The sequence below is a fragment of the Mus caroli genome, unplaced genomic scaffold (assembly GCF_978045245.1).
Source record: "Mus caroli unplaced genomic scaffold, Mus_caroli_1 scaffold_9, whole genome shotgun sequence".
Lineage (NCBI taxonomy): Eukaryota > Metazoa > Chordata > Mammalia > Rodentia > Muridae > Mus > Mus caroli.
Genome location: NW_028227264.1, coordinates 99,131,631 through 99,158,248, shown reverse-complemented (window position 1 = coordinate 99,158,248; position 26,618 = coordinate 99,131,631). Strand labels below are relative to the sequence as shown.

At 42.0% G+C, this 26,618-nt stretch overlaps 1 pseudogene; it reads left to right on the top strand.

The window, feature by feature from the left end:
- Positions 1–24,346: 24,346 nt before the first annotated feature.
- On the top strand, positions 24,347–25,399 carry LOC147002725 (large ribosomal subunit protein eL29 pseudogene; annotated as a pseudogene).
- Positions 25,400–26,618: the final 1,219 nt, after the last annotated feature.

Here is a 26,618-nt window from a genome sequence, read left to right as displayed (position 1 = left end):
GATAATGATGTACAAGCTCTACACTGCAGGAAGTATTACAAATAATCAGTGGGGATTTAAAGCATGCAAAAGTGTATGCCTAGGTTGTATGCAAATCTTGTGTCATTTTGTCGGAGGGATTTTAATATTATGGACTTCAAATCCTCAAAGGCATCCTGGAACACTTTCTCTGTGGTTGTATGATTGTACACAAGGAATGATTGTACACACTACGGACTATTAGTCAACTTCCAGAAGGAATGAAATTCTACAATGTGGAAAACTGTTGAGCTACACTAGTCAAAAGGCATGACATAAAATACCACAAATTGTATGATTCTTCTTATGTGAAACATTTGCAAAATAAACAAATTCCTGGAGACTGAGAATATACTGGTAGTTATTAGGGTCTCATGAGAGTCATGTAAAAAAATGAGTCTTGAGTTTTGTCTGAATCAACGGAATGAAGAATCTGTCAAGTCAGAGAGGAAGACATTGCTCAGGGATCCGTGTTGGACATCAAATCCTTGATACTCATAATTTATACAAGCGAATATTTGAGAAATAAGATGTGCGTGTGGTGCCTACTAGAGGTATTAGAACTTTAAGAATAGACAATTAAACATTAGAAATGGATTGAAAATAGGTTAAGGATAGGGAAAGGGCCAAGTTATGAGAAATGTTAGCAAGAAGAGGATGACTGAAGAAAGATGCTTCAGAGTAGGTGACCATGAAGATAGAAGACAAAAGATAAGCATGCTTCAAACAGGCAGTGTCCACGAGGCAGAGAGTAATGGAAAGACTAGAGACTGGAGCAGGGAAGGAGTCGGCTGCATATGTTGACCTGAAAACTGTTCTTGACCTCCCTGAAGGCACTTCCAGGTACCAGACCCAGAGAGGCACATTGAACTGGGCTGAACAGAACAGGAAGGTGATGAGATAAACATCATATTTGGATAACCATAAATTGAGCTAGAAAGGAAAAAAATGGACCAAGACTTAAATGGTACCCGTAGCGGTATGAAATTCTTTCTGAAAAGGAATAGCTGCATTAAGAAAAAGGAGGAACAAGTTATAGATTGGTTGATGGGCTGAGAGGCCTTGAGACCCAGAGGCCAAGAGGGGAAGGGTTTCTTGTGGGAAGAGGAGGACCACTTCCTTCACAGACCACTTTTATGCAGAAGCGTTGAGTTGGCAGGCTTTGCGGTGGGAAGATGGGTGAGTTCACTTCCAGTGACTTCTATTTTCTCAATGAAGTATGAGTCTAGGCTGTTGGTGGGAGGAGGATGTGTGGGAGGTTTGGGGAAAAGGAGATGATATGGTACAGTCATCTCACAGAGATGGGAGCGGTGTTGAATGCCAGTTTGGGGTTTCTGAGTTGTGAATCAGTCATCTTGGCTTTGCGGTATCCTCCAGTTAAGTGCTGCTTGGTTTGGAGCAAAAGACAAAATCAGAAAGAGTCCCGAAGCTTTAGAACATGACTCACCCTAGTCCTTCCACATCCCGCCTTTCTGCTCACTACCTGCAGGGCTCTGAACCCTGTGTAACAAGCCTGTCTGTTAACTAGAGGAGAGAAGAAACAGCCCCGGGATAGTTGGTGCCTGGACAGCTGCCAGGGGCAACAAGTTTATCTTCAAATTCTTGGGGCCCAGCTTGCTGAGTGTGTCTAATAAGAAGCTGTACCCAAACGGCATTTAACACTGCTGATGGGTGGCTGCGGAAATTACCCAACAGAAAGGATGAAACACAGCCTCAGGAGGTCACTATTAGGTGTATTGGAATTTAGAGATGCATAATACATTCGATATAGAGAGATGGATGTGTACTTCTTCCTGGTCTGTCCGTGTTCTAAATAAGTGGAGTCCAAGTTAATTGTCTGACTATAGAAGTGAGAAGAATGAAATGCCCAGTAGTTCCCACTGAATGTGTGAAAATGAAAGTAGAGGGTGGATTTACATGGTATCTAAAAAGACCTTCCCATGGAGAAATGCAGAACGCTGTGATGGCATTGAATCCTGGCTCTGGGAGCTGGGGGATACTCCACGCTGTCCTTGGGAGTTCTCCTGTCTCTCTGTCCTCACACCCTTTAGAAGGCCCACTGTTGGGGGCTGGTGAGATGGCTCAGTGGGTAAGAGCACCCAACTGCTCTTCCAAAGGTCCTTAGTTCAAATCCCAGCAACCACATGGTGGCTCACAACCATCCGTAACAAGATCTGACTCCCTCTTCTGGTGTGTCTGAAGACAGCTACAGTGTACTTACATATAATAAATAAATAAACCTTTAAAAAAAAAAAAAAAAGAAGGCCCACTGTTCTTCAGCTCCTTATCATGAGTCTATGTCTACTTCACCTCCCATAATCCACTTGGCCTTTTTATCATGTAATAACTTCCTTTATTCCACTGGCAACGTGAATGCCCCTACCTGTCACGGGGAAGCTTATAATTCTTTTAGGGGTTAGTTATTTAATTGCATGATTAATTATTTAATTGAAATCAATTATCTTATTACTTAACATCTATCTACTTCTCTCTACCAATCTGTGCTAGTTCTTGGTATATATCCTAACCAGGTAGCACTGAGACTAAGGGAGAAGGAACGTTAAGGACGCACTAAGAAAGGGCGTGTCTCACCTGCAAAGGTTTGCTCCTTCCTTTGAACACGTGTGATGTTTCCATACCTTACATTTAATATTTAAGTAGATTTTCCTCTGATGCTTGAAGTCTTACAATGGGCAATTATTGCACACACAGTGGCCAATGAGTAATTGTGCAAACGAATAAGACATGTACATCTGCCTATAGGAATGTAAAAAAATGCCTCCTCCTGGCAATGGTGTCAGACAGGCCTCAGACTCGCTTTCCTTTCTGGGGTTTTGGCCAAAGTATTACTGGCTGTGTACCTTACTGTCAAATAACATAATCCTTAAGTGTTCTGCCTCATAAAGTCAGGAATCTCCTACTGATCTCTCTTCTCCCCTCTCCTGCCCTACTGCTCGCTGCCTCCTACACTTGCCATCGACATTCTGAGAAATCCTCAATTCTTCAGAGACCTTTCCTTTCCTGGGATAAAATGCCCCTCATTCATAATTTGTCCCAGCCTCACGTCATCCAGGAAGCCTTTACGCACCCCCACCACCAACTCTGCTCTTCTTAATCTACCAGACGATTCCACAGCTCACAAAAGCCTGATTCCCTTTCATCTTTCTCTCCGCTCCAGCCAAAGTGCAAGGGCTAAAATCCCAGCAGCTGTTAAATAAACATCTACAAGAGTGAGCCATGGTTCATTCTGAAGCTATAGCCACGATGATCTCATAGACCACACTGACTCTTCCTCAATGTTCTATTGCATTTATAATAGGACTCATTATTATGAAGGGCAACTCGCCTACCAGAAATAGATTTTTAAAATTAAACTATCCCTTTTACAATTTAGCTGGGTTGGACAAGCCCATATTCGGTATTTTTTTAAAAATTCCTATTAGAATTACACTCATGACTTTCATACCAGTTGTATGCACTGAAAGTAGAATAGGCAGCAACAAATCACTTTTAGTGGTCCAACTAGACACCTTGAAGATGGTGTGCTTTTAATACAAGATGGGCTGGTGTGTTTCATTTTCCAAGACCCTTTTTCTTCCTCACTGATTCCTTGTAGCCTATAATCTCTCTTTCTCCATTCCCTGTATTTTTGCTAAGCACTCATGATATTATAGGCTCCTTTAGACCTACTTGGAGCAATCATGGGTCTTAGTTTCACCAGATCTTCCTAGCATGAGGATTTAGGCATCGGAGAATAGAGATTTGAAATATTCACTTGTGCTCCCAAAGTTCAGGGGACAATACATTAGGAAAGAATTATATTGGTAAAACTAAAGATCTTCTTCCCTCCCTCCTTCCCTGTCCCCTCTCTCTTTCTTTCTACCCTTCCCTTCTTCCCTTCCTTCCTTCCTCCCTCCTTCCCTTCCACCCCCATAATAACAGAACATAAGAGTTTATATGTTCTAGGGTTTCATGGAGTTGTAGCATGTGTTTCTGTTGTAGAGTAGCGAAATCAACCTGATTTTATTTACCTTTTAATGACCCCTTGTGCCATTCCCTTTGTCAAGTACTGGGTGGTTAAGGACACTGGCAAGGAAAAGACAGTACCACAATTTTCTACAGCACATTATAAGCATGGAGGAAGAATAAATTCAATTTCATTTGACAGGAACATATCCATAACGGACAAGAGCCACTGCAAGGCTGACCGAGACCTACTGAAAGAGATTTGGGTAGTATGAGCTGAGCAATTCCTGTCAGGGTGCCATCCTCAGGGGATCTATGACTCAGGGACCTTGCTAGCAATGTGAGCCAAGCACAGAGTTACAGTAAAGACAATGTGGTGTTGACACAAGAACTTACTGGCACCTGGGTCAGAAAACCTGATCCCTTCTCTTTTCACATATTATGTAGGAGGCACCTACTCAACACAAATCATGGTCCCCAAATAAGCATCATCTTCCAAATTCTTATAACCTCTCATTTAGCTTGCCCCTAAATGTTCTTTTTGTCTCTAATTGCTCCCTGTTCCAGTCTATCCTACACACAAAGGCCAGGAAATCCCTCCTCCTACACATGACTGGTAGTAAGCACTGGCTCTGGAACCAGACTTCCTGGATTCAAATTCCAACTCCCTAACCTCCTACCCCATGAGCTCTCGCTCTCCCCCTCCCCCTCCCCCTCCCTCTCCAGAGTCTGAAGCTACTCTCTGCAATTCCCTCATAATGTAAGCAAGGTTAAAGGTGAAAACCCTCTGCAGGCACAGCTGTGGCCGAGGAAGCCATGATGGGCTAGTAAAGCATCATGGAAATGTCACATTTCACATGTGACAGCAAGAAAGAGAGACCTGGAGGAAGGGAGGAAGAGAGTATGCTGACAGTATGATCAACTAAACCTAGGTTTCTAATCAACAAAACATTACTTCCTAATTACTTCTATGTTGATGCTATCTTCTACCACGGTCAAATACAAATACTCAGCCCAACAAAGCCAAAACACAATTTTTCATCTTCTATCCAACAGCTAAGTTTAATGGATAGCATCAAGAAAGAGACAGTAATGTATCTACTTGGACAAGCAATGTATCTATCTAATAAAAACAAAGTGAACTGCTGGTAAATAGAATTGGGACATCAAGCTTAGACTATTGTTAGTCAAATAATAGGTAATGTGGATGAAAAAAACCCTAAGAGCTGTCGTGGGTATGGGCACACCTCTTCATAACCCCCAGTACCTTTATAGCTTAACATCCAGTTGATACCATACAGAAAGGCACAGCATCATCAAAGTTATGGCATTGAGGGTGAATTAAAAACTACCCATGAAGAGATGGGCCAGCAGTTAAGAGTGTAGATTCTTCTTTCAGAGGACCCAGCTTGGATTCTTAACACCCCTTATCAAGCAACACATAACTATAACTCCAGCTTGAAGGGATTTGGTGCTGTCTTCTGGCCTCAGTGGATAGCTATTCCTCATATATAACACACATAAACTCATACAGACACATACATACATACATACACATAAGAAAAAAGAAAGAAAGGAGGGAGGGAGGGAGAGAGAAGAAAAAAGGAATCCCATTGACAGACAAAACAATGAAACTTAACATATGAGCTGAGTTAATTATAACACAAATATCCCATAAGCCCAGTGCTTGAGGGCTAAGGCTATGATCTGGTGATGGAGGGTTTGCCTTGCCTTGCCTTGCCTTGCCTTGCCTTGCCTTGCCTTGCCTTGCCTTGCCTTGCCTTGCCTTGCCTTGCCTTGCCTTGCCTTGCCTTGCCTTGCCTTGCCTTGCCTTGCCTTGCCTTGCCTTGCCTTGCCTACACAAGACCCTAGGTTTGATTTTCAAAAAGTCTCAGTGACTTAGCATAATAAGGTTCTATTTCTTGTTGCCCCTCTTCTGTGTCTTTGAAGTCCTGACCATACAGCTGTAATACAGAGAAGGGAACACCTGAGAAAGCTTTGTAGACAGGACTGTGTATCACTCCCCTCTCATACTCAATCACACACACACACACACACACACTCACACCAGACACAAGGCTGCATCTAACTTCAAAGAAGGCTGCGAAGAAGAAAATAAGCCTGCTCATGTGTCTCCAGCTGCGTGGAGAACAGAGAAACACCAAGACAGTCGGGAAAGCCGTAGCCTGGGCTCACTTCCGACCTTGGTGATTTAATTTGCTACACAAGCCTTGAGGTCAGAAGCTCACACCTGTGCTGCCCAGTTAGAATCTACTCTACATATGAATCCCCTTGAGCTTACCTTTGGGGACAATGACAAATATCAGCTTTGATAGTAAAAGCGCCAGTTCTGATACAAAATACAGAATCCTCCCATAAACACTGAGGGATTTGATCACTGGATTGGACTAATAAGTAAAACAGGATAGGCATTAAAATGCTAAACACACCTGTAATAACGCTCAGCTTCAGGGCACTGTCATCCAGTGCTTTTGGGCAAACACAGAAACTCCAACCACCACACCACCACCCCCCACCCCACCCCCCGGGTTCACATAATGGAGAATAAAAGAAGAAATGCAAAGAATGTATACACAAGGAATGAGACCAGCGCATTTGGGGCTATGCTTGCCTACCTGCCTTGAGAAGGACTAAGATGAATTCATAAGATTTGCCTGCCCTCAGTCAATAATTGTTAGAAAACTGTCAGGCCCAAGATGGATGACATCATGCAGGGCAAATGAAGATCATTTCCTCCTCCATTGATCGGCACTAGGGATTTGTTTATACCCCAGCTGCCTGGACCTTGTTGTAAGTAACCAGATCCTGCAGGTTGGAGAGTGGCTTTCCATTTGCATCGCTGGCTACAGAGGGAAGCCAACAGGAAGCACGACTGTGATTCAGATAACATGTTTTAATTGAAATCAATACCAGCCCCAGCAAAGCTGCTTGGTACGGCCGTGCTATGCACCAGTGGAATAGTTTCATGGTCACTGCCAGTGACAACTGTTATCAAGAATGAACTAATAACTTCAACCGTGACTCACCGGTGCTTTCTAGGAGGAAGGGAAAAACTCACTGAACCGGTGAAAGTTTTCAATTAGGAAAAACAAATTGACCCTTGGAGGTTTCTATTACACTTTGGTCTTTGACTCAAGTTCAGTTTCAATTTGAGGTTCCATTAGCTGGAGCACGGTGCTCTTCTGATAACCTTCTGGACCCTTTCTGTTTCATTCACATTCCAGATTATACCGGGGTTTAAAAAAAAAAAAGAAAAAAGGATAATTATGATAATTAGTAACTATTGAGCATTTTCTAGTTGCTGAAGCATACTCTAATCAAGGATGAGCAAAACTAGCGAAGCTTATTTGTAAAGAACCAAAATTGAAAAATCATTTCAGCTCTGTGGGCCAACCAGTGTTAATTGCTATTCCTTCGTTCTGCTCTTGTTACTGAAAGGGGACACAAATAGTACATACTGAATAGATAGCTCTGGGTCTCAGTAAGCTTTTATTTACGAAAACCAAGTGCAGGTTAAATCCGGTCTGCAGGGCCCTATGTTGTATGTTCCATGTTTTACCAAATAGCCCTGGCTAAGGAAGGTGCTACTATTCTTATTTTCCACATAAATTCATTCACTACAGGCTGTTAATATTGAGTTAAAATATATGTAATAGCAAAGTGTTCTCTATTACCAAAGAAGACCCCATGGTTCCTACTTGATCATGCTACTGCTTTGTCTAAGAACTAAATTAAAAAGGCCTATAAAAGAGCAAAAGATTAACCCAGGCCTTATCATTTACAAATGCAACCGCTTGTTTAAAGGGTTGCCCAACTCTACCCTCTTGTTGACCTAAACTTGAGTCAAATGATTCAGGATCCAAGGTATGTAAAAAGTCAGATGACACTAAAATCAAATGCTTTTCACTTATGAAAAGTCCTGAAATAAAGTTTCTTTCTATGGCTCATGAAGCTTCTAAATCACATAGAGGGCTAATAACTATGCCAAACGTGAAGGCTGTTTGAGAATTCGTTTTATTTCTGGCAAATAGCATGTTTATGAAATCCATGTTTGATTCCCACAAGACTAGGAAGCGTGTATTTTTCTAAGACACAGCACCTAACACAAGGAAGTTTTTTTTTTTTTTTAGAAATATGTGTGCCTTTCCTTATAGAATATGAGTGTAATAGATGTAATATATTACTGCTGCTTAAGCAGAGCCTCTAGTCGAATTCTCTAATAGAAAGGAAGATAAATATGAACAAGTATTTGATCTTTGTGCTATTCCTCATAATCGAAAGAGAATTAAAACATGTTATAGCCATTCCAAGAAAGAAAGAGTTTAGACAGCAAAGCTTTACACTTTGAGCTCTAACTTTCAAAGCTCATTCTGGAATTCAGCAAGCAGGGACTTTAAGTGAAGGAGATCTCCGTCGATGGAACCTTGATGGGCACAGAGATCTGGGAAAGGGCAAGGAAGGCATCTACATAAAAAGATGCTCCTAGATTTGATGAGCGCTTTGAGCAAGAGAGTCAGAATAATGACAGATAAAGTTGGAAAAACAGATTAGGGAAAGAATAACTTGAGTCATCACAGGAAGGGCTTCAAGTAAAAACTAATAAAAGGTCATCTATTTACAAGCCAAAGGAAGTCGGTAGAGAAAGTGATGATGTTAGCCTTTAATATAATAGAAAAGTGTAGCCATATGGTAGAATGGTGTATATGACCACATAATTATCTTTCAAGTTATTCTGTTTATTTACGTGTAGATTTATATCTGCTGTAATTTAACACAACATACCATTTCTTGGAAGGGACTATAACTTCATGAGGGCAGGACCAAATCTATTGCTGCTCACAACTTTAGTTCTGAGAAGTGGCTTTGGAGTGGGCACACCAAAGGTATACCATAAATATATAGAGAAATAAGTGACGTGGCCTTATCATTTATCAATTTTATGACTATGTTTTTTGCTTGCTCCTTGGTTTAAGTAAATATGAGTCAGCCACTTGAAAGACAACTGGGGCAAGCACAAGGAAATGTTTTATCTTTAAACACAATGAAACAATAAACATTTAGAGCCTTGCCTTGAATTGGAGTTGATTTGTAGATGAATACAATAAACTTGGACTCATTTTAAAGCACAGCCCTTAGAATTTAGGAATACTTACAAAGTTCACAGTGTTTTCTAATTTTGGTGGTTCTAAATAACTTACTACAGGGGAAAAAAATCACATGCTTAAATCAAAATAAATTTTAACTATGTCTTAATTTTTCTTCCACCCCAACACAAATGCCTGTTCTTGTCTGACCTACCCTGCTTATGTTAAATTTCTAGGATTCAAACGTGATCATGAGTTTACCATCTTTATAAGCTGAAATCTATGGATCATATAAAATTTAGAGGTTCAAAAACTCTTACTACCTTTATCCTAGCGAGTATATTATAACAACAGAAAGTAAATTGCAAGTTGCCGTGTGGAAGGTTTTCGTGAGAATTCTGATGTCTACATGAGCTAGTCATTTGGGTCTAGGCAGGGAGAAACCAGTCTCTGTGTTTTCTAACCGCTGAAGCTAAAGCAGGATTTCCTTGCCAAGTAGGCAAAGCATAATCTTCAGAGACACCCTGGCTTCAAAGTTAAGACGATGAAACCCCCAGATGGTGCCTTGTTATTTCCATATGGCACAGAAACATGCACAGTGTCAATCAGAAATGAAACTGAAGCATAAGAACACAGTGCAACTTCTACAGAGAATGCCGAGTAGACGTCCATTTCCCTCTTCTTCATCTTTATTTCTCTGGCTGTTGCTGTTTAATTAAATAAGCACTTTTTGGTGGTCATGCTTGGGGTTGGTGGAGTCTTATTCCACTGGGCTAAGAGCATCAGTTAGCTCCTGAGAGTATGACAGTGGCTCTGTCTGAGCAGAGTGCCTTCCAAAAGTGGAGGTGGAAAATAGATGACATTTACATAGCAGAGCTTGAGGGATGATTAGTAATGTGACACTTGGCTGTTCAGAGCAAGGTCAACAGAAGGAGTCCTAGAAGCATCATATAACCAACTGTTTAATGGGCTATGTGAAATGAGTGGGTGGTCTCAGCCCCACTCTGACCAGGTACCAGTTCCCATATTCCCAAGCTAGGTAGAGGGAGGGTCTGGCATTCGATTGTCCACACAATCAGGCAGGCAGTTTTTACTGGGTAGAGCTCTGTTGTGCAAGCTACCCCACGGCCAGAGGCTGCAGCTTCTTCCAGACAAAGTCATTCATTGAAGCTGCAAAAGGACAACATTTTAACAACACTGCTCTAACGAAATTCTATCAGTTGGTAAAACTTCACTCGAATTGCCAACATACTGTTAAAGGGATCAGGATGAGCTATGCTGGTCTCAGATGAAATGCAACTGAATCAAAGGGTGGGGGAAGTTCTTTGTTACAGGAGCAGGGAATGGCCTTTTATGTATGAGAAACACTCAGAAGTGGCCTGATGTCATAGGAATTTTCTGGTTTGTTGCATAGAACTCTCTGATCTAGTAATAATTTTTGCATCTCTACTTCATTTCAGTGAATTCGTGACAGCCTTAGCAACCCTTGTTTTTAACAGGGAACTCCTGCTTCTGTGTTTAGGGCAAACCAATGTTAAAGAAGCAGAGCAGAACAAAATGTTACATCATGTTAGATTAAGATTTGCAAATCGCTCATAGTAGTACCTGTGCCTTTGAACTTGATAGAGAAGTATGGTAGGCCCCCTGGGTGATCGTCAAGAAACTTCTAATTCTCTACCCCAGGCTGTGTCCAAATAGGGACAAACATATACACATAGGCCAAAGATTAATCACATCTACTTGGCTGGGTCTGGGATTAGCTAAGCGACTAGCTGTTGGGCACATCTGTGAGGGATTTTCTTGATCAGTTTATTTGAAGGGGAAAGACAGAAACTCAAAGTGGGTGGTACTTTCCCCTAGCAGTCCAGACAAAAGAAAGTCTGAGAAAGAAAAGCTTTTACTTCTTAAAAGTTTTTTATTTGTGTGTGTGTGTGTGTATTATTTGTGTGAGACTGTATGCATGTATAACATCTGGGTGTGTGCACATGTATTATTTATGTGTGTATTATTTGTGTGTGTGTGTGTGTGTGTGTGTGTGCAGGTACGTGTTTATGAGTCCCCACAGAGGCCAGAGGAGTCAGATTCCCTTGGAGCTTCTCTTTTATGAGAAGCCTAGCATGGGTGCCAAGACTTGAACTTGAGACCTCTGGGAGACCCGTGCCTGGTCCTAACAGCAGAGCCTTTTCTACAGCCCACACTTTTGCGTTTTGCCTATTTAACTTCCACTTTGTGCTGGCAAGTTTCTCTGCCTTGCTTCTCTATCTGTTACTGATGCTGCTGTTCTTCACTGACATCAGAACTCAGCTTTCCCAGTCCTCCACAGGTCAATTGACTGGAGGCCAGCAGAGTAAGCATCCTCCAGACCTTCAGGATCAGGCTGGAACTGCTGAGACATTGTGTTCCAGGGACTAAGCAGATACCAGACTCTCAGCCTCTCTAGTGTGAAGACAGCCACTGATGGACCACCCAGGCCAATTAGTAAATCCTTTTTTAATTATACTCATTTTATCAGCACTGAGTCTTTAGAGAAGAGGTTCTCAACCTGTGGTCCCAACCTTTTTAGGTTAAAAGCCCTTCTCATAGGGGTTATTTCAGCCCATGTTATATATCTGATGTTTACATTATGAGTCATAACAGTAGCAAAATTGCAGTTATGAGGAAGAAACAAAAATAATTTTATGATTTGGAGTTACCATAGCATGAAGAACTGTATTAAAGGGTCACAGCATTAGGAAGTTTGAGAACCACTACTTTAGAGACCTCCAAGTAACACACATAAGTTTGTAACAAATGCTCCACAACGGAAGTGGCACATCTCTTGTAGAAGGTCAAATTGTCTTCATGGGCCATCTGGTAGTTTCTGTCACAGCTGTTCAAGTCTTGCTTCTCAGTGCTCAAGCAACCATGGACTATTGATATTAATGAGTGAATGAGGCTTAGTGTTTAACTAAGAAATTCATATTAAATGCACATTCCAAGCCTACATGATCAGATTCACTGATTCCTGTTGCAGAATATCTAAGGCCAACTAAGAGCCCAACAGACAGAATGAGAAAAAGAACAATGTTTACAATCTATAATCCGATTTGTCCCTGTCATGGCTACGGGGACACAAAGTACTCACCTAACGAGACAAAGAAATAGCTTCTCTGAAAGATGATGTTATTATTTTATGGCTTATGCTTCAAGAATAAGAATTTTAAAGTAACTGCACTGGGAATATCTACATGCAGACTTGCCTGCACGGCATGAAGAGATGCGACTCCCTCAGCTAAAACCATTCTGGGTAAAATTATTTATCATCAATTAGAAATTCATCTGAGATGGCAAGTCACTTTCCCCTAACCGTTAAGATAGGCTAAAATGAGGCCAGGTGTTGTGGTACATGCCTTTAATCCCAGCACTTGGGAGGCAGAGGCAGGTGGATTTCTGAGTTCGAGGCCAGCCTGGTCTACAGAGTGAGTTCCAGGACAGCCAGGGCTACACAGAAAAACCCTGTCTCGAAAAACAAAAAACAAACAAACAAACAAACAAACAAACAAAAAGATAGGCTAAAGTGAGTTTGAATTGACCAACCTAGCAAGGAGAGAAGGCTTCTCAGAAAACATCCAAAACAAATTTCAACCCAACAGAGAAGACACTGTTGGGACAGAACACAAGCTGAGTTCAGACTTAATAACAAATTATAGCATGCTTTATCACAATGAAAAGAAGACGAAAACAGTCGATTAAAAAAAATTGCTGTTGCAAGCACAGCGTTAAGCTCTGTTTACTTGATAGATATTTAACCTTTCCCTTTTTCTAGGCAGACTCTATATTCCTTTCTTCAATGATTTGTATCATGTACATTTGAGCTCTCTAGTGTGATGTGGGTTGTCCAGAGATAATCGGTGGCAATCACAGTGAGCCAGCTTAATGTGTCTATTAGCTTATATAATTATTTTTGCAGTAAGAGTTATCAAAATTCAATATCTAGACTTTTTCACACTATGCATCTCCAGATTTGAATATTTGAGCATGTTTTCCTATTTCTCATTCTCTCCAACACAGCCATAGTACCTCTGTTTTATTATCTATCTCCCTACAGTTGATATTTTTCTTTTCTTTTTAGAGTCTGTATATGAGGGAAATCATGCATATTTAATTCTTTCTCCGCCTCACTTCTTTCACTTTCCTAAGTGTCCACTCATTTAATGAGATTACTATATTTAAGGCTGAATAATATTTCTCTGTGCTTGTGTGTATGTATGTGTATGTGCATGTGTGTGTACTAGCGTTGCCTTGGAGACACAGATCTATGAGTGTATGTGAGGATGTCTCTAGATTATGTTGATTGAAGTAGGAACATCCATACTGACCATGGGCAGCAAGATCCATGGCTGAAGTCTTGGGATGGAAGAAGAAGAAGAAGAAGAAGAAGAAGAAGAAGAAGAAGAAGAAGAAGAAGAAGAAGAAGAAGAAGAAGAAGAAGAAGAAGAAGAAGAAGAAGAAGAAGAAGAAGAAGAAGAAGAAGAAGAAGAAGGTTGGCTAAGTACCAGATTTTTTGGTTTTTTTTTTTTTGTTTGTTTGTTTTGTTTTTCTTTATTTGATGTCCTCTCCACCCACACCTCACCAGAACTCCCCACTCCCTGGGACCTCAAGTCTCTTAAGGGTTAGGTGCATCTTCTCTCACTAAAGTCAGACCAGGCAGTTCTCTGCTGTATATGTGTCAGGGACCTCATATCAGCTAATGTATGCTGCCCGGTTGGTGGCCCAGTGTCTGAGAGATCTTGAGATTCCAGGTTAGTTGAGACTGCCGGTCACCTATGGGATCGCCCTCCTCCTCAGCTTCTTCCAGACTTTCCCTAGTTCAAGCACAGGGGTCCCTGGCTTCTATCCATTGGTTGGGTGCAGTATCTACATCTGACTCTTTCAGCTGCTTGTTGGGCCTCTCAGAGGGCAGCCATGCTAGTCTCCTGTCTGTAAGCATACCATAGCATCAGTAATAATGTCAGGTCTTGGAGTCTCCCCTTGAGCTAGATCCCAAATTGAGCCCATCACTGGACCTCCTTTCCCTCGGGTTCTTCTCCGTTTTTGTCCCTGAAGTTCTTTTAGACAGGGAGTACCAGGTTTTCATCTCTGTCTGCTTCCTGACAATGGAAGCAGTATGACCAGCAGCTTCACCTTCTCACTGCCATGCCCTCCCCGCTGTGATGGACTGTATGTATTCTAGTGCACTAAAGCTGAGAGACATCCTTCCTCCCTTGAGTGCTTCCTCTCAGAGAGTAGGTCACTACAGTACGAAGAGTGGCTGATTCACCTTTCTTCTCTGTGATTCTCATGATGGTTTTATTTGTGTTTCAGATGACTAGTGATATCAAGCACCTCTATTGGCTATTTTCATGTCTTCTTGGGAGAAATGTCTCTTTGAATGCCTTGCTCCTTTTAAACAGTTTTCTGTTTGTTTGTTTACTTTTGTGCAATTGAAAGACTTTATAGACATTGAGTATTAACCCTGCTTTTGGCTGCTAGACAAAAACTCCAGATGCGAGCCAGAGGACAGTGACCTGCCCTGCAGGGAGCGCCATCTTGGCTCCGGGACTCCACCGAACTTAGTCTGTACAGGTCAGAGTGAGGACCACAGAGGCAGACAGCTTCTGGGACAGGCGGGAGCCACAGAGCCGCTGAGGCAGCACCCTTTTGGGGCCGCAGACATCCGGCACCCTCCCAGCCGGAGGACAGTGACTTGCCCTGCAGGGAGCGCCGTCTTGGCTCCGGGACTCCTCCGAACTTAGTCTGTACAGGTAAGACTGAGGACCACAGAGGCAGACAGCTTCTGGGACAGGCGGGAGCCACAGAGCTGCTGAGGCAGCACCCTTTTGGGGCCGCAGACATCCGGCACCCTCCTAGCTGGAAGACAGTGGTCTGCCCTGCACAGGAGCCCTCTGCCTCAGGAGCAGGGAGCACATCTTGGATCCAGGACTCCACTGAACTTAGAAACTTAGTCTGCACAGCTGAGAGTGTGCACCACAGAAGCCTACAGCTTCTGTGACCTGCCAAAGCAACACAGCATCTGGGAAAGGTCCTGTTTTCCGCCTTCTTCTTCGGCCAGGAGGAGGTCCAAACCCCAGATATCTGTACACCTTCCCTTTAAGAGGAAAGCTTGTCAGCAGGGAGTGCTCTAACCACTGAAACTCAGAGGAGAGAGCCTGTCTCCCAGCTCTGCTGACAGAGGATACTCAGAATCACCAGAAGAACAACCTCTGAACAGAGACAACTATAACAACTCCAGAGATTACCAGATGGCGAGAGGTAAAGGTAAGAATCTTACTAACAGAAACCAAGACCACTCACCATCATCAGGACCCAGCACTCCCACTTCGCCCAGTCCAGGGCACCCCAACACACCTGAAAAACTAGACCTGGATATAAAAGCATATCTCATGATGATGGTAGAGGACATCAAGAAGGACTTTAAAGAACTACAGGAGAACATGGCTAAAGAGTTACAAGTCCTTAAAGAAAAACAGGAAAACACAACCAAACTGGTAGAAGTCCTTAAAGAGAAACAGGAAAACACATCCAATCAGATGATGGAAATGAACAAAACCATACTAGACCTAAAAAGGGAAGTAGACACAATAAAGAAAACCCAAAATGAGGCAACACTGGAGATAGAAACCCTAGGAAAGAAATCTGGAACGATAGATACCAGCATCAGCAACAGAATACAAGAGATGGAAGAGAGAATCTCAGGCGCAGAAGATTCCATAGAGAACATCGGCACAACAATCAAGGAAAATGTAAAATGCAAAAAGACCCTAACTCAAAACATCCAAGAAATACAGGACACAATGAGAAGACCAAACCTACGGATAATAGGAGTGGATGAGAATGAAGATTTTCAACTCAAAGGACCAGCAAACATCTTCAACAAAATTATAGAAGAAAACTTCCCAAATCTAAAGAAAGAGATGCCCATGAACATACAAGAAGCCTACAGAACTCCAAATAGACTGGACCAGAAAAGAAATACCTCCCGACACATAATAATCAGAACAACAAATGCTCTAAATAAAGATAGAATACTAAAAGCAGTAAGAGAAAAAGGCCAAGTAACATATAAAGGCAAGCCTATCAGAATTACACCAGATTTTTCACCAGAGACTATGAAAGCCAGAAGATCCTGGACGGATATTATACAGACACTAAAAGAACACAAATTCCAGCCCAGGCTACTATACCCAGCCAAACTGTCAATTAACATAGATGGAGAAACCAAAGTATTCCACGACAAAACCAAATTCACACATTATCTCTCCACGAATCCAGCCCTTCAAAGGATAATAACAGAAAAAAACCAATACAAGGACAGGAACCACGCCCTAGAAACAACAAGAAGGTAATCCCTCAACAAACCTAAAAGAAGACAGCCACAAGAACAAAATGCCAACTTTAACAACAAAAATAACAGGAAACAACAATTACTTTTCCTTAATATCTCTTAATATCAATGGACTCAACTCCCCGATAAAAAGACATAGACTAACAAACTGGCTACACAAACAAGACCCAACATTTTGCTGCTTACAGGAAACTCATCTCAGAGAAAAGGATAGACACTACCTCAGAATGAAAGGCTGGAAAACAATTTTCCAAGCAAATGGCATGAAGAAACAAGCTGGAGTAGCCATTCTAATATCTGATAAGATTGACTTCCAACCCAAAGTCATTAAAAAAGACAGGGAGGGACACTTCATACTCATCAAAGGTAAAATCCTCCAAGAGGAACTATCAATCCTGAATATCTATGCTCCAAATCCAAAGGCAGCCACATTCATTAAAGAAACTTTAGTAAATCTCAAAGCACACATTGCACCTCATACAATAATAGTGGGAGACTTCAACACACCACTTTCACCAATGGACAGATCATGGAAACAGAAACTAAACAGGGACACAGAGAAACTAAGAGAAATTATGAATCAAATGGATCTGGCAGATATCTACAGAACATTCTATCCTAAAACAAAAGGATATACCTTCTTCTCAGCACCTCATGGTACCTTCTCCAAAATTGACCACATAATTGGTCACAAAACAGGCCTCAACAGATACAAAAATATTGAAATTGTCCCATGCATCCTATCAGATCACCATGGACTAAGGCTGATCTTCCATAACAAAATAAATAATAGAAAGCCAACCTTCACGTGGAAACTGAACAACACTCTTCTCAATGATACCTTGGTCAAGGAAGGAATAAAGAAAGAAATTAAGGACTTTTTAGAGTTCAATGAAAATGAAGCCACAACATACCCAAACTTATGGGACGCAATGAAAGCATTTCTAAGAGGAAAACTCATAGCTCTGAGTGCCTCCAAAAGGAAACTAGAGAGAGCACACATTAGCAGCTTGACAACACACCTAAAAGCACTAGAACAAAAGGAAGCAAATTCACCCAAGAGGAGTAGACGGCAGGAAATAATCAAACTCAGGGGCGAAATCAACCAAGTGGAAACAAGAAAAACTATTCAAAGAATCAACCAATCAAGGAGCTGGTTCTTTGAGAAAATCAACAAGATAGATAAACCCTTAGCCAGACTCACTAGAGGGCACAGGGAAAGCATCCTAATTAACAAAATCAGAAATGAAAAAGGAGACATAACAACAGATCCTGAAGACATCCAAAACACCATCAGATCCTTCTACCAAAGGCTATACTCAACAAAACTGGAGAACCTGGATGAAATGGACAAGTTCCTAGACAGATACCAGGTACCAAAGTTGAATCAAGATCAGGTTAATGATCTAAACAGCCCTATATCCCCCAAAGAAATTGAAGCAGTCATTAATAGTCTCCCAACTAAAAAAAGCCCAGGACCAGATGGGTTTAGTGCAGAGTTCTATCAGACCTTCAAAGAAGATCTAATCCCAGTTCTTCACAAACTATTCCACAAAATAGAAACAGAAGGTACTCTACCCAACTCATTCTATGAAGCCACAATTACTCTGATACCTAAACCACAAAAAGACCCAACAAAGATAGAAAACTTCAGACCAATATCCCTTATGAATATTGATGCAAAAATCCTCAATAAAGTTCTTGCTAACCGAATCCAAGAACACATCAAAACAATCATCCATCCTGACCAAGTAGGTTTCATCCCAGGGATGCAGGGATGGTTCAATATACGGAAATCCATCAACGTAATCCAGTATATAAACAAACTCAAAGACAAAAACCACATGGTCATCTCGTTAGATGCGGAAAAAGCATTTGACAAGATCCAACACCCATTCATGATAAAAGTCTTGGAAAGATCAGGAATTCAAGGCCCATACCTAAACATGATAAAAGCAATCTACAGCAAACCAGTAGCCAACATCAAAGTAAATGGTGAGAAGCTTGAAGCAATCCCTCTAAAATCAGGGACTAGACAAGGCTGTCCACTTTCTCCATACCTATTCAATATTGTACTTGAAGTCCTAGCCAGAGCAATTCGACAACAAAAGGAGATCAAAGGGATACAAATTGGAAAAGATGAAGTCAAAATATCACTTTTTGCAGATGATATGATAGTATATCTAAGTGACCCTAAAAATTCCACCAAAGAACTCCTAAGCCTGATAAACAGCTTCGGTGAAGTAGCTGGATATAAAATTAACTCAAACAAATCAATGGCCTTTCTCTACACAAAGAATAAACAGGCTGAGAAAGAAATTAGGGAAACAACACCCTTCTCAATAGTCACAAATAATATAAAATATCTTGGCGTGACTCTAACTAAGGAAATGAAAGATCTGTATAATAAAAACTTCAAGTCTCTGAAGAAAGAAATTCTAGAAGATCTCAGAAGATGGAAAGATCTCCCATGCTCATGGATTGGCAGGATCAACATTGTAAAAATGGCTATCTTGCCAAAAGCAATCTACAGATTCAATGCAATCCCCATCAAAATTCCAAATCAATTCTTCAACGAATTAGAAAGTGCAATCTGCAAATTCATCTGGAATAACAAAAAACCTAGGATAGCAAAAACTCTTCTCAAGGATAAAAGAACCTCTGGTGGAATCACCATGCCTGACCTAAAGCTCTACTACAGAGCAATTGTGATAAAAACTGCATGGTACTGGTATAGTGACAGACAAATAGACCAATGGAATAGAATTGAAGACCCAGAAATGAACCCACACACCTACGGTCACTTGATCTTCGACAAGGGAGCTAAAAACATCCAGTGGAAGAAAGACAGCATTTTCAACAAATGGTGCTGGCACAACTGGTTGTTAACATGTAGAAGAATGCGAATCGATCTATTCCTATCTCCTTGTACTAAGGTCAAGTCTAAGTGGATCAAGGAACTTCACATAAAACCAGAGACACTGAAACTTATAGAGGAGAAAGTGGGGAAAAGCCTTGAAGATATGGGCACAGGGGAAAAATTCCTGAATAGAACAGTAATGGCTTGTGCTGTAAGATCGAGAATTGACAAGTGGGACCTCATGAAACTGCAAAGCTTCTGCAAGGCTAAAGACACCATCAATAAGACAAAAAAACCACCAACAGATTGGGAAAGGATCTTCACCTATCCTAAATCAGATAAGGGACTAATATCCAATATATATAAAGAACTCAAGAAGGTGGACTCCAGAAAGTCAAATAACCCCATTAAAAAATGGGGCTCAGAACTGAACAAAGAATTCTCACCTGAGGAATACCGAATGGCAGAGAAGCACCTGAAAAAATGTTCAACATCCTTAATCATCAGGGAAATGCAAATCAAAACAACCCTGAGATTCCACCTCACACCAGTCAGAATGGCTAAGATCAAAAATTCAGGTGACAGCAGATGCTGGCGAGGATGTGGAGAAAGAGGAACACTCCTCCATTGTTGGTGGGATTGCAAGCTTGTACAACCACTCTGGAAATCAGTCTGGCGGTTCCTCAGAAAATTGGACATAGTACTACCGGAGGATCCAGCAATACCTCTCCTGGGCATATATCCAGAAGATGTCCCAACCGGTAAAAAGGACACATGCTCCACTATGTTCATAGCAGCCCTATTTATAATAGCCAGAAGCTGGAAAGAACCCAGATGTCCCTCAACAGAGGAATGGATACAGAAATTATGGTACATTTACACAATGGAGTACTACTCAGCTATTAAAAAGAATGAATTTATGAAATTCCTAGCCAAATGGATGGACCTGGAGGGCATCATCTTGAGTGAAGTAACACAATCACAAAAGAACTCACACAATATGTATTCACTGATAAGTGGATATTAGCCCAAAACTTAGGATACCCAAGATATGAGATACAATTTGCTAAACGCATGAAACTCAAGAAGAATGAAGACCAAAGTGTGGACACTGTGCCCCTTCTTAGAATTGGGAACAAAACACCCAGGGAAGGAGTTACAGAGACAAAGTTCGTAGCTGTGATGAAAGGATGGACCATTTAGAGACTGCCGTATCCAGGGATCCATCCCATAAGCAGCTTATAAACGCTGACACCATTGCATACACTAGCAAGATTTTGCTGAAAGGACCCAAATATAGCTGTCTCTTGTGAGACGATGCCGGGGCCTAGCAAACACAGGAATGGATGTTCACAGTCAGCTATTGGATGTATCACAGGGCTCCCAATGGAGAAGCTAGAGAAAGTACCCAAGGAGCTAAAGGGATCTGCAACCCTATTGTTGGAACAACATGATGTACTAACCAGAACCCCGGAGCTCTTGTCTCTAGCTGCATATGTATCGAAAGATGGTCTGGTCGGCCATCACTGGAAAGAGAGGCCCATTGGACTTGCAAACTTTATATGCCCCAATATAGGGGAATGCCAGGGCCAAAAGAATGGGAATGGGTGGGTAGGGAAGTGGGGGGCGCTATGGGGGACTTTTGGGATAGCATTGGAAATGTAATTGAGGAAAATATGTAATAAAAAAAAAAAAAACTCCAGATGCTGTAGAGCATATAAAAAGTAGAGCTTATTTAGTATACTTCTTGAGGGCAGAAAAGCCCAAAATCATGACACAGGTCTCTGATGAATGCTTTCCTTAGCCTGTGAGACAGAAAAGTCGCATTAAAGCCTCATTTATATAAACAACATAAAATAAAACCTTAGAAAGCTGACCCCTGGATAGTCACTAATCTACTAAACCCTACCTCCAAATAGCATTACATATGAATTGGGGGATTAAGCTCCCAACACATGAGACTGCCAATCATTAAAAAAAAATAAAATCACGTAGTTTGCGTGTTTCCCACAAAGGGAGCCTTGTGATTCAGTTTCCTGATTTTTTTTTTAACTTTACAGTAGAGAAGATTTTAAGCTGGATGGAGTCTCCTTTGCTTATTAAAGGCAACCGCCAAGTAGATTTTGTCCTGGTTTCTTCCAGATGCTCTAAGAGGTCAAGCCTTACTCCAATTAATAGTTTCTCTCTTCCAAGATGAATATGTTTAGTTATATATTAGAGATTTTTAAAAACCAAAAACATGCTCATTTGCACAACAGAAACCTCAGGAAATTAAATCTGACCCATGTCTTCTATTTTCAAAGAGTAGAGCTTTCTTTTAAATAGAATTAGCTTGTCACCAGATGTGAAGCTTTGGCCCATCTCAGTTCTGCACATCTTCCTACTTCCTCTTAATTCCATTGACCTATGGAAGGTCTTATTCTCAACTTATTGTCGAATCAAACAGTGACCAATGCTGTCTTCAAAACCAGTTCTGTAGTTGGTGTACATTTCTTTGTGTCAGCGTTTTAGTGGGTGGCCAAGAATCACCGACGAGGCTCTGGACAAAAACTGTATCCCTTTTCCTTTCTCAATGCTGTAACTTGCCCAAATCTTTCAATACTCTATAATTCTTATTGATTAAGCTAAAATGGGTTATGGTAAAAGACAGAAAGAGAAAGGGGGTGGAAAAGGAGAACAAAGAGCTCCCATTTATGGCATACTTACATGGCAGCTGGTGACATCATGTAAGAGTTTTCTGATCATCCTATGAGAGAGTAACTATTACAACTCCATTGTATGGGAATTGTCAGTTGGAGCTAGAATGATTTGTTCTGGGACTGTAGAGATGGCTTAGAGTCATTGCTGCGTGTTTGGTTGGTTTTTTATGTCTATGAGTGTTTCGTCTGTATGTGTATCTATGTACTATGTATGTTCCTGGTGCCCACAGAAGCCAGAATACGGTGTCAGATCTCCTGGAATTGGAGTTATGATGGTTTTGAGCCATAATGTAGATACAGGGCATTGAAATAAGGTCTTTTGGAAGAGCAGCTTTTGCTCTTAATCTCTGAACCATCTCTCTCACCAAAAGTCATTGCTCTTGAAAAGGACTTGGGTTTTGTTCCCAGCATCTACACAGGTGGTTAACAACTGTCTTTAACTCTCTCTCTCTTAAAAATAAAATAAATATTAAAAAATAATTTACTCCTTTTAGTCCCAGCACTCAGGAGGCAGAGGCAGGTGGATCTCTGAGCTCAAGGGCAACCTAGTCTTCAGAGTGAATTCCAGGATAGCCAGGACTATACAGAAAAAAAATTTGTCAAGAAAGAGAGAGAGAGAGAGAGAGAGAGAGGGGAGGGGAGGGGAGGGGAGGGGAGGGGAGGGGAGGGGAGGGGAGGGGAGGGGAGGGGAGGGGAGGGGAGGGGAGGGGAGGGGAGGGGAGAGGAGAGGAGAGGAGAGGAGAGGAGAGGAGAGGAGAGGAGAGGAGAGGAGAGGAGAGGAGAGGAGAGGAGAGGAGAGGAGAGGAGAGGAGAGGAGAGGAGAGGAGAGGAGAGGAGAGGAGAGGAGAGGAGAGGAGAGGAGAGGAGAGGAGAGGAAAGGAAAGGAAAGGAAGAAATTTCTTTTAAACTCCAACTAGTAAGTATCTGAGCTAGGATTCAAAGCCTCTTAGAAAAATCATAAGGAAAGTATTGCTGGTTACTATGACAACACTCCCTTGTTGTTAAGTACCAATGAGGTAGTTGTCTTTCTTCTTATAACTATTTAAAGGATTTCTGAGCCCTAGGAAAGGAACCTAAGAAGGAAGATGCAACTTCTCGCTCCATCTTGTTCACTAACTTAAAATCCTATCGAGGGGCCGGAAAAAAAATGGTCCAGTGATTAAGAGTGCTTGCTGCCTCTGCAGACAACAGGAGTTCGGTACCCAGCACCCACAGCAGACAACTCACTCCGGTCTGTAAGCCCAGCTCCAAGGGAGCTCTGGGCGCCTGCTCAAGTCACACACACACACACACACACACACACACACACACACACACGCGCGCGCACGCGCACGCGCACGCGCACGTACATGCACGCGCACATGCACACACACACACACAAATAAATCATCAAAAATATTTTTTAAAGTCTATAGAACCTGGGAACTAGAAGACATTGTTGAAAAACAGCAATAGAGGGATTTTAAAGTTTAAACATTAAACAGCCAGATAGAATATTTTCTTTAGGGAATTTTAGTTTATGTGTTTTGGTTCAAAACCAACCACAACTAAAATTTAAATAGGATGCTTGCCAAAACATTTTACTGACATGGAGGTAGAATTCGTACAAAATGTGAAAGAAAGTAAATAGGAAATAGTTTTCCTTTTTTATTTCTCAGTAGCAAGCTACCCAAAGCACGCCACGATGAGTTTTCCTAATGTTATAAACCAATGAATCTGTATTCGGTAATGCACTCACCTGTGGCTATGAGTCAAATGACAAATTGTGCTTTTTATTTCCAAATAGGAACAATCGGGTTTCTCTGACATTACCACACTTCACATTGTCCTTTTGCTCTGTCTTTACCACAGAGCAGAGTGATAAATCTCTTTGCTTATGTGGAAGCGGGATGTGACTCTTGCACAACAAAGCCTGGGATTGTATTAGCAGCGCAATGAGTCACCCTATCACTTAGATCCTGAATGAATTTGAGATGCATCTGTCGACATGAAATCCGTGGGCTCCCTTTAATGGGCCAAGTGTCTCCAAGGACAGAAAGGGAGGCGGAAGCAGTCCAGCTGCTCAGACGGCAAACCTTTTGTCCTTTAAAAAAAAAAAAATCCAGAAAGCATTGTGAAAAATAAATGGATAAATAAGCATTACCTTGGGCACAGGTTAACAAAGCTTCTCTAGAAGACGGGTCATTTGGCTATACCCGTTCCTCAGAGGAGACCTAGCAAGAACGAATTTTCCTCTGCAATGCGTTTCTCCAATTATAATGGTTGAACTGTTTCAGGAGACTTGATTAGAGGATTGAAGAGAAGAGGGGTAATTATGACGAGGTACCAAGGAAAAGCAGGCATAGAATGTTCCTTAGTGTGGAAAACAAAAGTCATAAAATGATTATGCAAAGTGGAGACATCTTCCCACTCTGAAACTGCTCCGGGGAGCTCCCCATAGCCTTGAGTGAGTGGAAATTCCTCTGCAGGGAGGATAAGGGCTACACTGTAAGAGAAAAGGTTTTGTGTTGTTTTAGAGTGAGCGTGACCTAGTGGTTGAAGGAGAGGCTGGGATGTAGAGAGAAAACAAACCAAAAACCTACAACACAAATGTGCTGCCGTTGAAAAGAAGCCCAGCACGTGCTTCTCGTGCTGTGGGCTCCCCACTCGTGTCCCCACTCTCACTATTTTCCAGCCTCACTAGAGGAGAACCACAACCTTATTTAGAACAGGTCTCCAATGTAGCCCCTGAAGAGAGAGCTTTCTTGAAGCTTCCAGAACACACGAGGGAAGCCGTATCACGTGATCCGAGATGAGTGCAGGAAAGAGCTAACGGAATTGAGACTTAAGACCTTAGCTCTTTCCCCTTTCTCTTGCGGTCCCAGGCGCTGTGGGAGCCACGGGTTACCGTGCAGACACAGCCAAGTCCAAGAACCACACCACACACAGCCAATCACACAAATGGCACAGAAATGGCATCAAGAAAACCCGAGTCACAAAGATACAAATCTCTTAAGGGGGTTGACCCCAAGTTCCTGAGGAGCATGCGCTTTGCCAAGAAGCACAACAAGAAAGGATGAAGAAGATGCAGGCCAGCAATGCAAAGGCAGTGGGTGCATGCTCAGAGGCCAACAAGGCCCTGGTGAAGCCTCAGGTCATCAAGCCCAAGATGCCAAAGGGCCCCAGCCGCAAACTCAGCCGTCTGCCTCTCATTGCTCACCCCAAGCTCGGGAAGCAGATTTGAAGCTACAGGACCAAGGGGTGTAGGCTCAGCCAACCAAAGCCTAAGGTGCAAACCAAGGCAGAGTCCAAAGCTCCAGCTAAGGCCCGGGCTTCAGCTCCAGGTCAGGTTCCCAAAGGTGCCCAGGCCCCTGTAAAGGCCCCATAGAAAAGGCTCCTGCCAGTGTGAAGACAGATGGGCTGCTGTGACACACCTACACACACACTATTTGCAGATAACCAATGACCTATGCTGTTTTACAAATAAATTTGAGGCAAAATCTGAAAGAAAAAACAAAAACCAAAAAAAAATAAAACAAAATAAACTTTTGCCGTTCTTCCAAAGTCAGAGAAGAAAAGACATATTGCTACCTATCTGGCCAAAGAAAGGGGCAGGGATAACACTGGAGTTGCCAGACAGTTCCAGAAAGGCTATAGTAATTGAAAAAATGTCCACATACAAAAGTTTATAGTCTGGGGATAGCATGAAAATAAAACTGATGGAGTCGGAGGAGCTACAGCGAATCATACCACAGAGTAAAGACCTCGAAAGCTAATTCAGATCAGAGGGTACAGAAATGGATCTAGGGGCCCTTGCTGCTTTCTGCATAAATAGCAATGAAGTAGAAATGCTAAGATAGAGTCCCTTAGCTACATTACATGTCCATAAGCTCCTGATGTAGTCCTGTGGAAAGAATCCATTGAGAGGTCCAGAAACATTTGAACAAGAAGGAAGGCCATGATCTCCATTATATAACATTTATTGGAAATCTGCCTCGTCCTAAGTATTGCACTGAGGTTCTCCATGCATGGTTCCCTCCATCCTTATTCTTTCACCCCATTGTAGACACTGCCCTTCCTGCAGTGAAATAGGATCCTTCCAACAGCAAGAGGAGCTCCTTGAGAAACCAACAACCTTGCCCAAGGTCACAGGGCTTACACGTGGTCATGAGGACTGTACCCTCCATCTCTTTCATTCCATACCTTGACTCTTCTGAAAATACCAAAGTGTTTCCAGAAGCCCAAAGACGGCTCTCACCTTAGGGTCTGTATGCAGTCATAGTTGACATCAACACACTCAGGAACAAAGATACCGAAGCACCTATGTGCTAATCGGTGCTAAATGTTAAACATCTGTGGGGTGCAGTCATGACTCAGTTGGTAAAGTGCCTCCCATCCAAGCGTGAGAGGCTGAGTTCCCCGTCTCCAGAGCTCACATAAGAAGCCAACCTTGGCATAGCAGCACGTATGGATTAACCCCCATGCCAGAGAATCAGAAACGGCCAGACTCCTGAAGCTCACTGGCCACCAAGCTTAGCTGATTTATAAGCTTTTAAAATTTGTATTTACTCATTTGTGTCTGTGTATGTGTGTGCACATGCACACAG